The following is a 14,007-nucleotide window of genomic DNA, read 5'->3' on the forward strand; positions in this document are numbered from 1 at the left end:
TGTTATAACACTATGGATACACTACCTGATATTATAAATCTCACTTCCGTCCTGTTCAAGCCATCCCCCAAAACTGTCCAAATGATTGCACATGTGTAAGATTCTTGCCACACCTTGATCTACCAAAACCAGTGTCATGTAACACAATGGGGTACAGTAGTGGAAGATGAACAGTGCCTTTTTGATTGGGTAGCTTTCTGTTCTGCGAACATTTCCTGGCGAAGCATAGATTGTAGTTTGTGGGTTGTTTTGTTTTCCCCGTTACTCTTCTGAGCCAGGGATGCTGTGTCTGTATAATGTTTTAGGTTTTATTATTGTGTCAACTGATATTACTTTAGCTGTTCCCTAAAGCTTTTTAAAGCAGAGAGCTGCCTGTAATGCAGAGCTTTTGAGCCTATCCTCTGCAGCACAGCTGAAGTACTGAATTCCCATAGGAGGGTTCAGGGTAGAGCTACCTCTGACACTGCAGGAGATTTACTTGTCCTTCGGATTCTTCCATTTTTGCATCTGTGTACTACCTGTTCACTTTAATGTGTACAAGTGTCACAAGGTATCTAAGACGCATACTTGCCAGTATTTGAAATCTCAGTATTTGAGAGTGAAAATGGGGGGGTGAGAATAAAGATTTCTTAGGAAAAGTGTTTTATTTTTTTCCTAATGAGACAAAGAATATTATAAATAAATAAAAGTGGATGCATTTGCTGAATAGGGCAGTTGGCATTCATACAGATTATTGTGACCAACTGGAAACTTGTTTGCCCCATGTTGGGATGTGCAGAAGACCTACAAAATACCAGTCTATAGATGATGATTCTGTAAGCCTGTTTTTATTCCCTCTGTTTCACCAAAACTGAAGTCATTTCCTGTCATTTCCTTTTAAGAGTGGAAAAAAACTAGCTTAGCACTAAATTCAGGAGCATTGTTACTTTCTCGCTTTGTCAGCCAAACAAACTGTAGGACAGGCATCCAGTGGTATCCACGGAAGCCAGAATATTAAAAGACTTGAGCACTGCAGGTCACTTGCACATACAAGTTCATTTTAAGGAGAGTTGCATTCAGTTATGTTTTAAGACCTCTTCAGAAGGTTTATGAAAATTTTCTGGAAGTTGGTGTGTGAGCTTTTCTTTTGCTTAAGGAAATAAAAGATGTGGGTAACTTGAACTGAAGCATATAGAAGAGTAGCAGTTAAACTTTTTTCACGGGTTTCTGAGTTTGTCAGTTTTGCGCAATTGTACTCCTTTCCCATATAATTAGAGCTAATGCAGACTGCATTGTAAATTGTGTTGTAACAAGAGATGTTATACTTCAACACTGCTAATTAAAAAAAATAAAGATTTTTGCAAGAAGCTGCAAGCTAGGTCTTGTCCAAAACTACTGTAAGGGCTGGCCCTTGATGTATCTCTTCTCAAGCAAACTGAGTTAAATAAAGTACAGATTTGTCTGGTTGGGTTTATACCTAGCACAGTATCCTTTTAATATTTGACTGAAAGAATCCATTACCTGTCTGCTTTGGTTCTTTTTTAACTGAATTGTAGTTAATTAAATTGTGCTTCAGTGTAAATACCAACTTTGTTTACTGCAGTAATTCACTGATAAGAAAGTTGTCATATGCAGTTACTTTGAAAGAATAAGGAAACTATTGAGATTTGGATGTTTCCAAATGGAAATATATTTTTTCACATTTGAAATTTCCTTGAAAGAACTGATCCAGGTCCTATTTGATTCTAATTTAGGTTCTAATCTTTGGATTCTATACCTAAACTTGAGAATGACTAGAAACATCTGTATTCTTGATATGATGCTCAGTCACTTCTCAAAATCAGTTAGATTTTTAAAAAAAATTCACGCTGTAGGTGTGTGCAGCTTACAAAGTAGGTTAAGAGGTTCCTGCCTGGAAAGTAACATAGTAATAGTATAACCTTAGCATGCAAATTGCAGAAAGGAATTCCTAAGTAGGACATTTGTCAAGCCTTCTAAGTCATCTTCCTTTTGGTTAGGGTTGAGACATGTTGGCAAGATCACCTATCATGTTACTGTTGATATTTTTATCCTTTGTAAGGAGGAAAAAAGGATTCTAGTTGTGAGGGCTGCTGTTTCCCTTCATGAAGGCTTAGTTTACTTTTTCTACAGGAAATGCAATAAAAGGGATTTCTATATCGGGAAAATCATCAACTTTATTATCATTCCTTTTTAGTTTGTGGTGGGGGGTTCCTATTTTCTTTCATACTTTTGAAGTACTCTGGAATGTACCATTTACCTAACATCACAATTAGATGGGACAGGCGAAATATGGCCCATGGGCCAGATTCGGCCCACCAGGCCATTCTATCCAGCCTGCGGGGCCCCTGAAAAATTCACAAAATTTAATATTTATCTGCTTTTGGCTGCCTGTTAAAGATGAGAGGAGCCAGGGCTGTGGGACTCAGGGGAAGCTGGCAGGACCCAGCAGCCCAGCCCAGCCCAGCCCATCCGGCTTCCCCACCCCGCCCCCACCTTGAAGCCTCTGCCTAGCAGAGCCTTCTGGCTTGGGACCCTGGGGCTGTTCCTGCCTCCCTGCGCCGAGGAAAATTCAAGTAAGCGTGGGGACAGGAAGAAGGGGAGGTCTGCGGGGATCGCCTCAGTCCTCAGGAGCCAAGCAGCTAGGAGCCATGTGGTGCAGGAGTGGGCCGTGGGCAAACGGGCTCTGGAGCCAGGCTGGCTCCCCCCTCTCCCTGCTGATGCAGCCTGGCCTGGACCAGGCCCCGAACTCCTGCCACCCTGCTCTGGGCCCTGCTGTTGCTGGCCCTGAGGCACTGGCATGGGCGCTGCACTGCCATGTGCCCACTCGCTGCTCCTTCCCCCCTCACCACTTTCAGTGCTTCCCTGCCTACCTGCTGGCTGCTCCTGGACCACATCGCTCCTGGCCCCAGGATACCAGCTCCTGCTGAGTCCTGCAGTCTGGCCATGCAGCCAGGAGCTGGAGAGGGTGGGTGGGTGTGTGTGCGCACACACATACAACAAATTCCACATGCATACCCCACCATATACTTGCACCCCTCCCTGCACTGCCATGCACACACCCCCACTCCCCCCTCACACATCCCAGCCAGCCTACCCTCACACAGCCCCCTACAAACCCCATACCCCCACACACCCACGTGCTCCCTCACCCTACACCCACAGTCCTCCACAAACCTATACACACACCCCCATTCCCCTACCCCCCACAACATACAAGAGTATGATTTCATTTTAAGCTAGTGTGCCATCGCCTCTATGTGCACTACATAAATGCATGTAAATCAGGACAAAAATTATTTTTTGAAATCAAATTAATGAATGTTGTAGATGTTTGATCTTTAGAATATAATTTGGTATTTTTCTGGTTCCAAGACAGGAAAACCCCTTGCTGAAAGGAGTACTTCCAAAGGTAAGGGGAGGGACTTCTGGTCGCAAGATGGTGACCAGGGGGTGGGGCACCTACCGGGGTGGAGCTACCCATGCAGCCCTTGACTGCTTGCCAAAACTCAGTAAGCAGCCCTCGCCAAAAATAATTGCCCACCCCGCCATAGGACCACAAGTTGGGCTATCTGTTTTTATTTAAAGGAGGTAGCAGGTTGGCTTTCCACATAACTTTCTGATTCTCTCTGCACATCTAATGCTTTCACAGCACAAGCTGTGAGAAATGGAGTAGCATCACTCTGGACTGGGTCCAGATTCCTTTGATTTCTTCCATGTCATTGACACTGTATGACAAAAATCAACAGTTTGGCTGTGAAACATCCTGTCATTGTTTAAATAGGGCAGCTTGCCTCTGATATCAAATGCATTTGAACCAAATACATAGCAAACAATGTGTTTATGAGTGACAGAGAGAAATGTTAAGAGGAGAGGTTGCGAATGTTAGTATGACAAAAGTGACCTCTTCTGAATGCAAGCAAGAAAACTTGTCTACAAATGGAGGGAAGCCATCTTAACTATCCTTTGTTTGCAGAGTCTCACTATATCTTTTATTTCGGGGCTTTAGTACTATCAAGTCTGATGGGAGCAGCCTCATAATAAACTTATTGCCAAATATCATTGGGCTAGTTTTAAAAACTCAGTTTTTTCCTGCAGCAGTTTTTTTTTTAAGCTGTCAGGATGGTGATGCTGTTTTCAAGGCTGCATGTCTTCCTTCTATTTTTAAAAAAGCTGCTTAAAAGCATTTCTAAAATAGCTTGCTGCACTCAGTCTCAATTATTGAGCCAGATGTTCTACAACTGCTGTTTTCAGCTCTCGTAGGTCAGGGCTGTTCAACTATTTAGCCTGGAGGCTGCATGTGGTCCATGAGGGGTTAATTTGTGGTCCCTGGGCTCCTGCCTGGCGGCTGCTGCTGCTCCCCCTGTTACCCCAGTGGTGGCACCAGCAGTTGGGTCTCTGGGCTTTCCCTGCAGCTTCTGCTTCCTGTGCCTGCTTCAAGGGGCTGGGTGGCACATGAGAGCCTGTGAGACAGTGCTGCAGGGGAGCTTGCAGCTGGGGAGCTAAGGGGGTGGGGGTCCACTCACTTGCATGTGTAGAGTGACCTGGGAACCACCTACTCTTGTGAGCCTTTGGTGTGGCCCCTGGTGTCTCAGAAGCTGGACAGCCTTGCTACGAGTGATTTACGTTTTTTTGTATTGGTTTTAATCATTGAGACAAATGTCTGAGCTGTTTTTTGCTTGTGATTATGTATTTATTTAAAGTTTTGCACTCAGTTCTGACCACTTACGAAAATGCTGCTCTTTAACTAGTGCAGAGATGCCTCCTTACTGAAGTAATGAATATGGAATCCTGGCAACAAGTAAGCCCTGCGTGCTTCTGGCCACAGTATCATAAGCACTCTTATCTGTACCATGTAAGTAGTTGGATCTAAAGGATGTATAGTTCCTATTCAATCTACAGCACTTCATTTGAACCACAGTTGATCCCCCCCTTTTTTTATAAGGGGATGAATAAGTTCTTTCTCCCTATATGTCATTTTCCTGACTGCACTGTTGCTGACAAAAATGCCTGCCCAGCAAGAAATCATTCAAGTTAGGACTTCATTGTACAAAACTTTGTATAAATGTGGTTCTGTAAAGACCAGTGAGCTCCTCATCATGGTGGAGGGGAAAAGTGCTTATCCATCGCATATAAAATGTACCATTTGGCAAAATGTTCAGCAGAGAGATGTTCACGTAATAAGCCTCTTCAGAAGGCTCATGTCCTAGATAGACCTCTTGAATTCAGGCAGAGGACTTGTAAGAAAGCAGAACGATGTAAGAAAATTATGTTATCCCTCCCATTGGACTTGAGAGTCTACATCCTGCCAGTACCATCCAGTTACCCTGGTAATGCATTTTTCTAATGATAGTCTCCTCAGCAAAGATCCTTCTAGGGCAACCCTTAAAGTGATTAAACAGTGAAAAGGGCATAAGGGATCCTATTATAATAGTCCTAGTCCTCAGCTGTTGGGTTTTGTAGAAAAAATGTTTTCTATGCAAGTTATAATCTGTGCTAAGAGGAGCATCACAAGCAGGCAGGTATCAAAACTTCAAGTACAAAAGTTTTACAATACTGGGCATAGTCCTAACAGCTTGCCATCCAGGGGAAGAGGTTTTGGCTTGCACCCAGGATGAGCAAATCATCTCTGCTTCTAAAGCAGTAAGGACAGGTGAAGATTTGCTGTCCACAGCTACAGGCCTGCCTGATTCAAGAAAGAAAAAGAATAGAAGAATCACATTTTTCTAATAAGAAGTGAAAAGCCACTGTGATGAAGGTAGCAGTCATTTTTCCTTTCAGAAGAAACCACAACAAAGTTCGCACAGCCAATTGAGGATATATCTTTGAGTAGGTCTTATCCGTGTCAGCTCTGAGCCATGCTAGAGTGAAGCACTTATGGGTGCTCCTATGCAGTGAGGGTTAATCTTTTTGGCACAAATTAGCCCCACAATTTCTTTGATGGCCACAGTCCCCTTCTCTGGCCTGATCTGCTGTTCTGTGTTCTGCTCCCTGTCCTATCTGCCACTGTACTCTCTGAGCTGTCACATGCCATGCACAGAGGCTGCCCATGTATGCCACTTGTATCAGAGGTTGGTCACCTTTCCTCCAGAATCTGATGCCTTAGAGTAGTGCTTGGTGTGCACCAATATGCTCACTCAAGACGGAGTTTAGCAGCATGTGCTCAGTGTTAATCTAAGGGAGCTACTTTGCACCTGTTTTCAGGTATAGGGTATGCAGAGCTGGCATACTGTGCTACACTGCTGTGCTTCCAGGTGCGGTCTGGAGCTGATACTGTGAATGCCCATAGAGTCTACAAGTCCTGACTACCACTGACCAGGGCATCACTAACTGACACCAACTCCCAGGGAGGGGGCATGGAAATTACAGTGAACCATATTGCTTTCTTCTTAACTCATACTATTTTGAGACTCTGCTTTTCCCTGCCAAAGCATGAAAGGCTTTACAAGAGAGTCTCCGGTCCTAAACTAATAACAGTCGAAAGTATACTAGTACAGTTTGTGTTTCTAAAAAATGCAAGCTTCATCTTTACGACTCCCAATGAAATTTAATATTTCTATTCTTTTTGTATTTGCATAATCAGGTTATCTGCAGCTTCCTGTTTTAATTCCTCAAGTGGATTTTAGGAAACACTTAAATCTAGGATGGAAACTAACACTGTCAGGAATGGTTTTAGTTCTGTAGGTCCAGCTGCCTCTTTTTTGGTCACTGTGGGGTGCAGTGGTTCTCACTTTTTGTAATGACTTGAGTCAGCCCTCCATAACTCTTTGGAATTAGTGGCACCCCATTCAAAGACTGATTTATCTCTTGCAGTGCTTACCTTTGTGTACCTTGTAGCACCCTTAAAAGGATCTCATGGGTAGCAGGGTGAGCAGGACACCCCTGAAAGCATGGCATGGGTTGATGCAGCATGGTGGGGCTGGCAGGGCAGATCGGTGCGTTATATGTCGGCGGAGCTTGGGAGTGGGTCATTAGACCCCCAAAGGAGACACCTGTTTCTGAAAGAGACAGAAGGGGTAACAGTGGCCACTGATGCAGGGGCTGCTGCCAGATGACAGTGACAGGCACAGGACCCTTCCATGCCCTGCTCTTTCCATGGTCTGACCCAGTCTGTACCTGAGGGAATGAACATGACCCCAGCTCCTGCTTCTCTGGAGATATGGCTGAGCAGCATATCTCCAGAGCCCTTCCTACCATCTCTGTCAGCATAGGTGGGCAAGGTGCTGAGCTAAAAATGTTGGCCCTGTGTCTGCCCTCCCATGGCAGAGTACACTGCTTAGAGTGGGTGGGAGGAGGGAGGGTTTTGGCGCAGGGGCTGTGCTTTACATCACTGACTGTTGCCCTGATCCTTCCATGCTCCCAGAGTTGGTGGGAGAGGCCACAGGAGTGCTGCTGGGATACTGGAGCAGGTGCAGGGTGCTTAGCATCTGGAGGAACCAATGCTTGCCTGCTCTCGCAGGAGCTGGTTGTCATGGCTGCCTTCAAAGGATCTTGCAGCACCATGGCTGAGAGCAACTGGTGTAGCATTTTTAAAGAAACCATGCAGCTTTTATCTTATGGGCAGATCCATAACTTATTAAAGAGGAATGTGGCATCTGGCTCTGAAGACCATGGGGTGAAGTGTGGCTGTAGCCCCTGAGCTGGCAGGGGACATGAGAAGTGAGGCAGAGAATGGGTGTATGGAGGCAGAGGAGAGCAGAACATGCTTGCTGCCACCACCACTGCTGTCCCTGGTTGACCCAGGGACAGGGAAGCCCCAGAAGAGCTCCTGCCCTACTCTAGTTGGAGGCTGTGGAGAGCAGCTGCATGGGGAGCAGAGCTGAGCTCAGCCAGGGATAGCAGCACGGGATTCCTCCTTCCAGTGTCTGCTTCCTGCTCATTGCCTCCTTCCCAAAAGTGTCCCTGGTGGCCTGGAGCAGGTGCAGGAAGGAGGGAGCTGCCTGCCATTGCTATTATTATCCCCAGCTGAGCCCACATCCATGCATAGTTGTTCCTTGCAGGCGGAAGCTGGAATGGGGCAGGAGCAACTCTGGGGCTCCCCTCCCCACTTTTTTCCCCCAAGTCTGTGGGACAATGGTGTCAGTGGGCAGGTTCCTCTATCTAGTGTCTGCTCCTGGCCAGTGGGGGACACCTGGAGGAAGGGTGAGGGCAGCAGGTGGAAGGGGAAACCTGCTTCCTGCACTGCTCTTCCTGCTGAGCCTGGCACCCCATGCAGCTGCAACCTGCTGCTGGAGAAGGGCAGGAGTGGCTCTGTACCCAGGTCATCTGGGGATAGTAGTAGTGGCAACAGCAGAAGATGGGTTCAACTGTAATGCCGCACCTCTCTGGATCCGCCCACCTGAGTATCTGTACATGAACTGTACTCCTTTTGAATAAGCAGCACAGATAACTGAGGAATCTAATGGCATGTGAATGTTTAAAGATATAGGAAAGAAAAAGGTGTACATGCCAGTCCTAAAAATACTTACGGAGTATATCAAATTACTGATTTATGAAGGTGTTTGCAGATAATACTATTTTTAGTGTTTCCTAACAAATAATGATGGACTAAAACACAATCAAACCTCTGAATCTGACATGTGGGCTTCCCTGTATTTGTATTCCATTCATGAATAATATCTTGTAATTGCCTAGAATAGTTTTAAATAGTGTCTTGGAATAAGAGATGCAGATGGTTTGTATTAAACCTCTATAAATCTGCTGAAAGCAAAATAAACCAAGTCCTGTATCCTTAATTCAGGGACCATATCCATGAATGATGGCTGCTAACTACTCATGAAAGAAATGGGATTTGTAGGTAATATCCTTTATTGGAATGCCTGTGTTGTGTGGCAAGATCTTAGACAAATTTGGGGGCACAAAAATATAGATTTGACCATAATACTTGCATTTGGCAACCATGGACCAAACACAGATAAGGGTTTTATTGCTTATTATGAGTTTCGTGTCCCCTCTGCTAACCTCTGTGCTTCACAGGTAACAAGAGCCATGTTCCCTTTTGAATGGCCTTACTGTTTTACATAATTAAGTTGCTCTGTTTCAGCTGTTCTGGTTTTGGTCTGTAACTGCTTGTGCTAAGTTCTTTCTCACTCCCCTTCTTATGTGACCACTTGTATTTACATAATGGGTTTAAACAAAATAAATTATTCCAGCTTAGGCTGTATGGGTTTTTGTCACAGGAGAGAGGAAAGGTTTCTTATACCTGAAAGCTTGTCTAACCAATTATATAGCTGGTTCAAGAAAAGTTATTGCCAACAAATCCTGCTGCTTGTCTACTTCCTGAAACTTTTTGGTTACGATATTGTAACTGAAAATAAAGGCAGTTCAGAGCTATCTGTCATCACCCACCCAGACAATACATTCTGCTCTATGAACTTCCAACACAGGGTCCTGCTTCTTCTGTCATGTTTGTCATTAAGTCAGTGCTGTTATTTAAGCAATTTTTATACCAGTGGGTGCAAGCATGGAGAGTACGGCTTGATCTTCTTCCACTGATAGCTGGGCAGTTAAGGTGATTCTTGGCAGAGTATCTTTAGGCTCCTTTCCATTTCTTTGAACTCCCAACCCCCATCTTCCTGCAGACGGAAGAGATCAGACTCAGTAATTTTCTCCAGCATGTGATGTTTTAGACGTGATGGACAAGATGGAAAGGCAGGAGGGCCAAATTGTGTAGCACTTCTTGAATGCTTCTTTATCCCCTTGAAATGGCACCTGTGAAAAATTTGTAAGCAGATGAGTTTTTCAAAGGGGAAAAACTAGAAAGCCTAGCTGACACATCAGGCTACAGTTGCCACCAGTAAGCCAGTAAACATTTATCAACTTTATTCCACGTGGTTATTTACTTTTATATGGGTATTGTGAACACTGTGAGAAAATGTTCCCATTTTAAAGGGTGATCAGCATGGTTCACCTGCCATTAGGAGATACATCAATGGTTCTCAACCTTTTTAGAATTCAGGCAGCCCTGCGTAATATATCTGAATTTAGTAACACCCTGGTTGAGAAACACAGCCCTAGACAATTGTGGGATATACAGTCCATTTCTTTCCACTGCCACCTTCACAGAAGGAAGAGATCTTCCAAAGAGGACTGTCATATGATAAAGAAGGAAAGTTGGTGGTTCCCTACTGTTAGTTTCATGCTCCATCTTCCATGACTCAGGCTACAAGGAAATGTTGCGTTGGTCCTGGGATAAACCATTTTATCCTGGGACAAAGTGGAATCTTTTAGACATCTGTGTCCATCATCCCAGGATAAATAGTAATTCTTATTCACAGAATAAGAAATACTAACAGTATTTTCATGAGACATTGCAAAGTGCATCTGAACGGTTGTCTGGGGATTGCATCATTGAATTAATGGCAGAAAAGCATCAGTGCATTCAGTCATTCACTAAACCCTCATTAGAAGGGTGATGTATGGTTTTTATTCCAAAACAGAGGCACAACTTGTCCAAGGACAAGTGCAACATCTGTGCCTAGCCTTATTTAGCAGCCATAAGACAAAAGGCTCATCTAGAGAACACAGCAGAAGTTTTTATTTTGTCTATACTGTTTGCTTTTCCTGGCAGTGTGGGTGAAGCCATCCCTGTAAGCTCAGGGCAGTCCTCAAGAAATTCAGGGAAACCAGTTTGGGCACCCTTTGCTCAGCCTGGTCATTGTTTTGTTGTTAAACCGATGGTAACTGGAGGGGGTAGGGGGCTGCCATATGACAACTGGAGATAGCTGTGGCTCACTACGTAAGAAAGAAAACATGTTATTTTCAGTCTAATTCCATATTTTATTTGGGCTGACTACAATGTTTAGACAAGAGGCTCTTGAATATCCTGTCAGCTAATTAATGCCTTGCACTACAAAGTACCTTCTGCTTCATCAAATGGCTAATATGCAAATTCATATGTTATTTAATGAAGCGCTGTAATCCGGATCTGCTTTGGGTGGGGGCACTTCCTTTCAACTTCTGAAGCAGACTAGTTTTTCCTGTACAAAGGAAAGATGACTAGTAGATTTTTGGTAATCTTAGTTCATTCCTGAATTTGTGTAGTCATCTCTCTCTAATGGAGACCATCATCTAATTTGTTTGTCTGCTTCTGTGACTCTCACTTCCGGGGATCCATTTGCCTGGGACTGGGGAGGAGGCAATTCAAAGTGTCTCAAATTTAGCTTGGGACTGAGGAGTCTTTCTCATCTGTATTCTTTAGTTTTGATTCAGCTTTGAACATCCTATGGGATTAGGCAGCGAGGTAGGAGAAAGTGGTGCCTGAGAGGGTAACTGATTCATCAAGTCACGAGCTTTCATAGGCAATAATCAATGTCATCTTGCCAACTTGCCCTCTAATGCATCCAGGGGTGGCCAAATATGGCACAGGTGCCAGAAGTACTATGGGCTGCCAGTTTGTGTGGCACATAACAATTGGGGAGGGAACAGGCAACACAGTGGCAGAGAAGGCAGGGAACAGAAGGCAGAGCAACAGATGAGTGTAAGGGAAAGAAATTGGAGCAGCGTGCAGGGAAGGTGCGAGGCTATGGGGGTTGGTCTAGATGACCTCCTGAGATCCCTTCCAGCCCTCATTTTCTATGATTCTGTGATACAGAATAATAATGCTTGTGGCCTTAAAAGCCTAGTATCAGCCCAGGCTAACATTTCTGTTTTCAGCTTCGCTCTTATCTAAAATCTTTGCATACATGCCTCACAAAGGACTACTGTGCCATTCAGTTTCATGAAGTATTTAATATGCTTTTTCACCTCTCACATGCACACACCACTCCTTGTGCAGCAATAGCTTTCATTCAGCTAAGTTAGCTTGCTATCACTTTTACACTCAAGTAACTCATTTTTATGAATGAACCACAGAAGTCACATCATGGAAAGAATACCCTTACACAGCCCCCTCTCCCCCTCCCACAGTCTTTTCAGTCCTTGTCTGTAGTGGAGGTAAATGTCCAGTCATTACTGGGAGCAGGACAGTTTGTCTTCATGGCTTAAATCTATTGAGGACGTTCTGCAGCAGCTCCAGTATACCCCATGGCTATTTTTGGCAATATACTTTCTGTCTAGTGGTGCTAGTGCTGTGGGAGGTTGGCAAATGGTTGATGTGTGGATGCAGTGTACTTGACTGATGTATGGAAGATTTGAAATGAAGTTTAGCAAAATATTAATAAAACACGGATAGTTTAAAAAAAGGCTTCACATGATGTCACTGCTTTAAAGATAAGCAGATTGATTTTATTTCATGTTCTCTATTTGTTCTGTGTCCTTCCATGCTTAGTAGACCGTGCATTAAAGGTTGAGTTAATTTTCCATACAGATGAGGGAGAGAATAGCTTCTCAACTCTCAGACACTTTTTTTGATGTGACCTTACGATTTTAATGTGTCAAAATGGGTGACCACTGTCTAGTTTGAAGTCACACTTATTTAAAAAAAAAAGAAAAGAAAGTGTTCAGTGCTGCGTTAGAGCAAATGATCTTCAATTCATGTTGTGAAAAGTCTTCATTACAGTGCTCGTCAAGGTCTTGATGCCTCAACTTGTGTTCACGTTGAGTTTTACCTGACTAGGCAGACAGCCCTGTTGACCTCAGTGAACCTCTCTGGAGGGCCAGGTATTAAATTCATAGATTGACTCATTTTATTTAATGCTCTACTTCTTGAGTATTCTAAAAGGCAAGTTCCCTTGGGCTCAGTATTTCACATGAAGTACCTTCAATGTGTATTTTATTGTTATGTTAGAGTAATAATGTAGCCATGATAGTCCAGGAATTTTGTGAGGGGCAAGGATTTTTTGGGGGTTGCTATCTTTTGTTGGATGAACTGTGTGGTTGGAATAAAGTTAGGCAGGCTTTCAAATGCAAAATGATCTTTGTTCTATTGTTTGTGCTCTGCGATAGCAGCTTTGTGCCTTGAACCAGCAGAAGTACGACCATTGCAGCCAGAGCCAGTTGAGCTGAGTCTCTTGTCCTGGCCCTGGCTGCAGTGGCAGGGTTCTTGCCAGCAGAGCTATTGGCTGCTGCCATGGGATGCTCCACCACTGCAGCCAGAGTCACTACAGTAGTCTGCAGGTTGGATGACCCAGGTCAGCCAAATGTTTGACACCCCTTTCCAAACCAAATCTGGACTCGGTTGTGTTAGCCTCTGTAGAGACATGCAGAGGGGTTCGTGCCTGCCCCCAGAAGTTTTCAGTTTAAATAGAGAAGACATCCAACAGCCTCAAAGAATGTTTGTTACCTTTACTTTAAAGATGCATAACAGTGTTACACACTTTTAGGCAAGTGTTTAAACAGGAAGACTTTGGTCAGATCTCCAGAGTTTGATGCCAGTGCCATAACCACATCTTCAGGGCCCTGTTCAACAATGATGTTATATGGTTGCAACTCCTATGTGAAGCTGTTTCATAAACTAGAGATGCATGTCAAGCATTCTGTGCTGCTTTAAGTGAAAAAGACCTAGCAGCTCCTGTTCCTGGCAGACTGATATGCATATAGAACTCCAAGGGAGTAGGCCTGTGCAAAGTGGCTAATATTCGTTTCAGATTTGGCTGATTCGGAGGACGGTGATTTCAATTTGGTGATTCGAATTACTGTCCCAAATCGATTCAGCCACATCCGATTCAGAGATTTGGCCACTGTTAAATTGGCTGAATCTCTGAATCAAACAGGCTCCAAACCCTGCTCGCTCTCCCAGCCCTGTCAGTGGCTGCCCTGTCTGGCCCCAGCCTCCTGGCTCTTTAAAAAACAAACAAACAAAAAACCCAGCACTCACTGACTGCTGCCAGGTGGACAGCCATCCCCGGTGTTCTCCACTGCTCCATGCTGCATGGCGGGGCTCTGCCACCAGCCCCCAGAAGCCCTGATGGCTGCTGCAGCAGCTGGTGGGTGCAAGGCTTTTTTTTTTTAAACCAGGACATGGGCTGGGGGGGGATAGTGGGGGGGATAAGGGCTCGTGGCAGAGCCCCCCGTGCAGTGTGGCAGTAGGGGGCAGTGAGGATCACACCTTCCCTGACTGGCAGGAGCTGG

General features: G+C 44.5%; 1 protein-coding gene across 8 annotated transcripts in view; it reads left to right on the forward strand.

Annotated features, from left to right (window-relative positions):
- The window catches only part of MAP7 (microtubule associated protein 7), a 182,323-nt gene that overhangs the window by 37,847 nt on the left and 130,469 nt on the right, over positions 1 to 14,007 (forward strand). The window lies entirely within an intron of this gene.

The sequence above is a fragment of the Crocodylus porosus genome, unplaced genomic scaffold (assembly GCF_001723895.1).
Source record: "Crocodylus porosus isolate Cpor-Errol unplaced genomic scaffold, CroPor_comp1, whole genome shotgun sequence".
Lineage (NCBI taxonomy): Eukaryota > Metazoa > Chordata > Crocodylia > Crocodylidae > Crocodylus > Crocodylus porosus.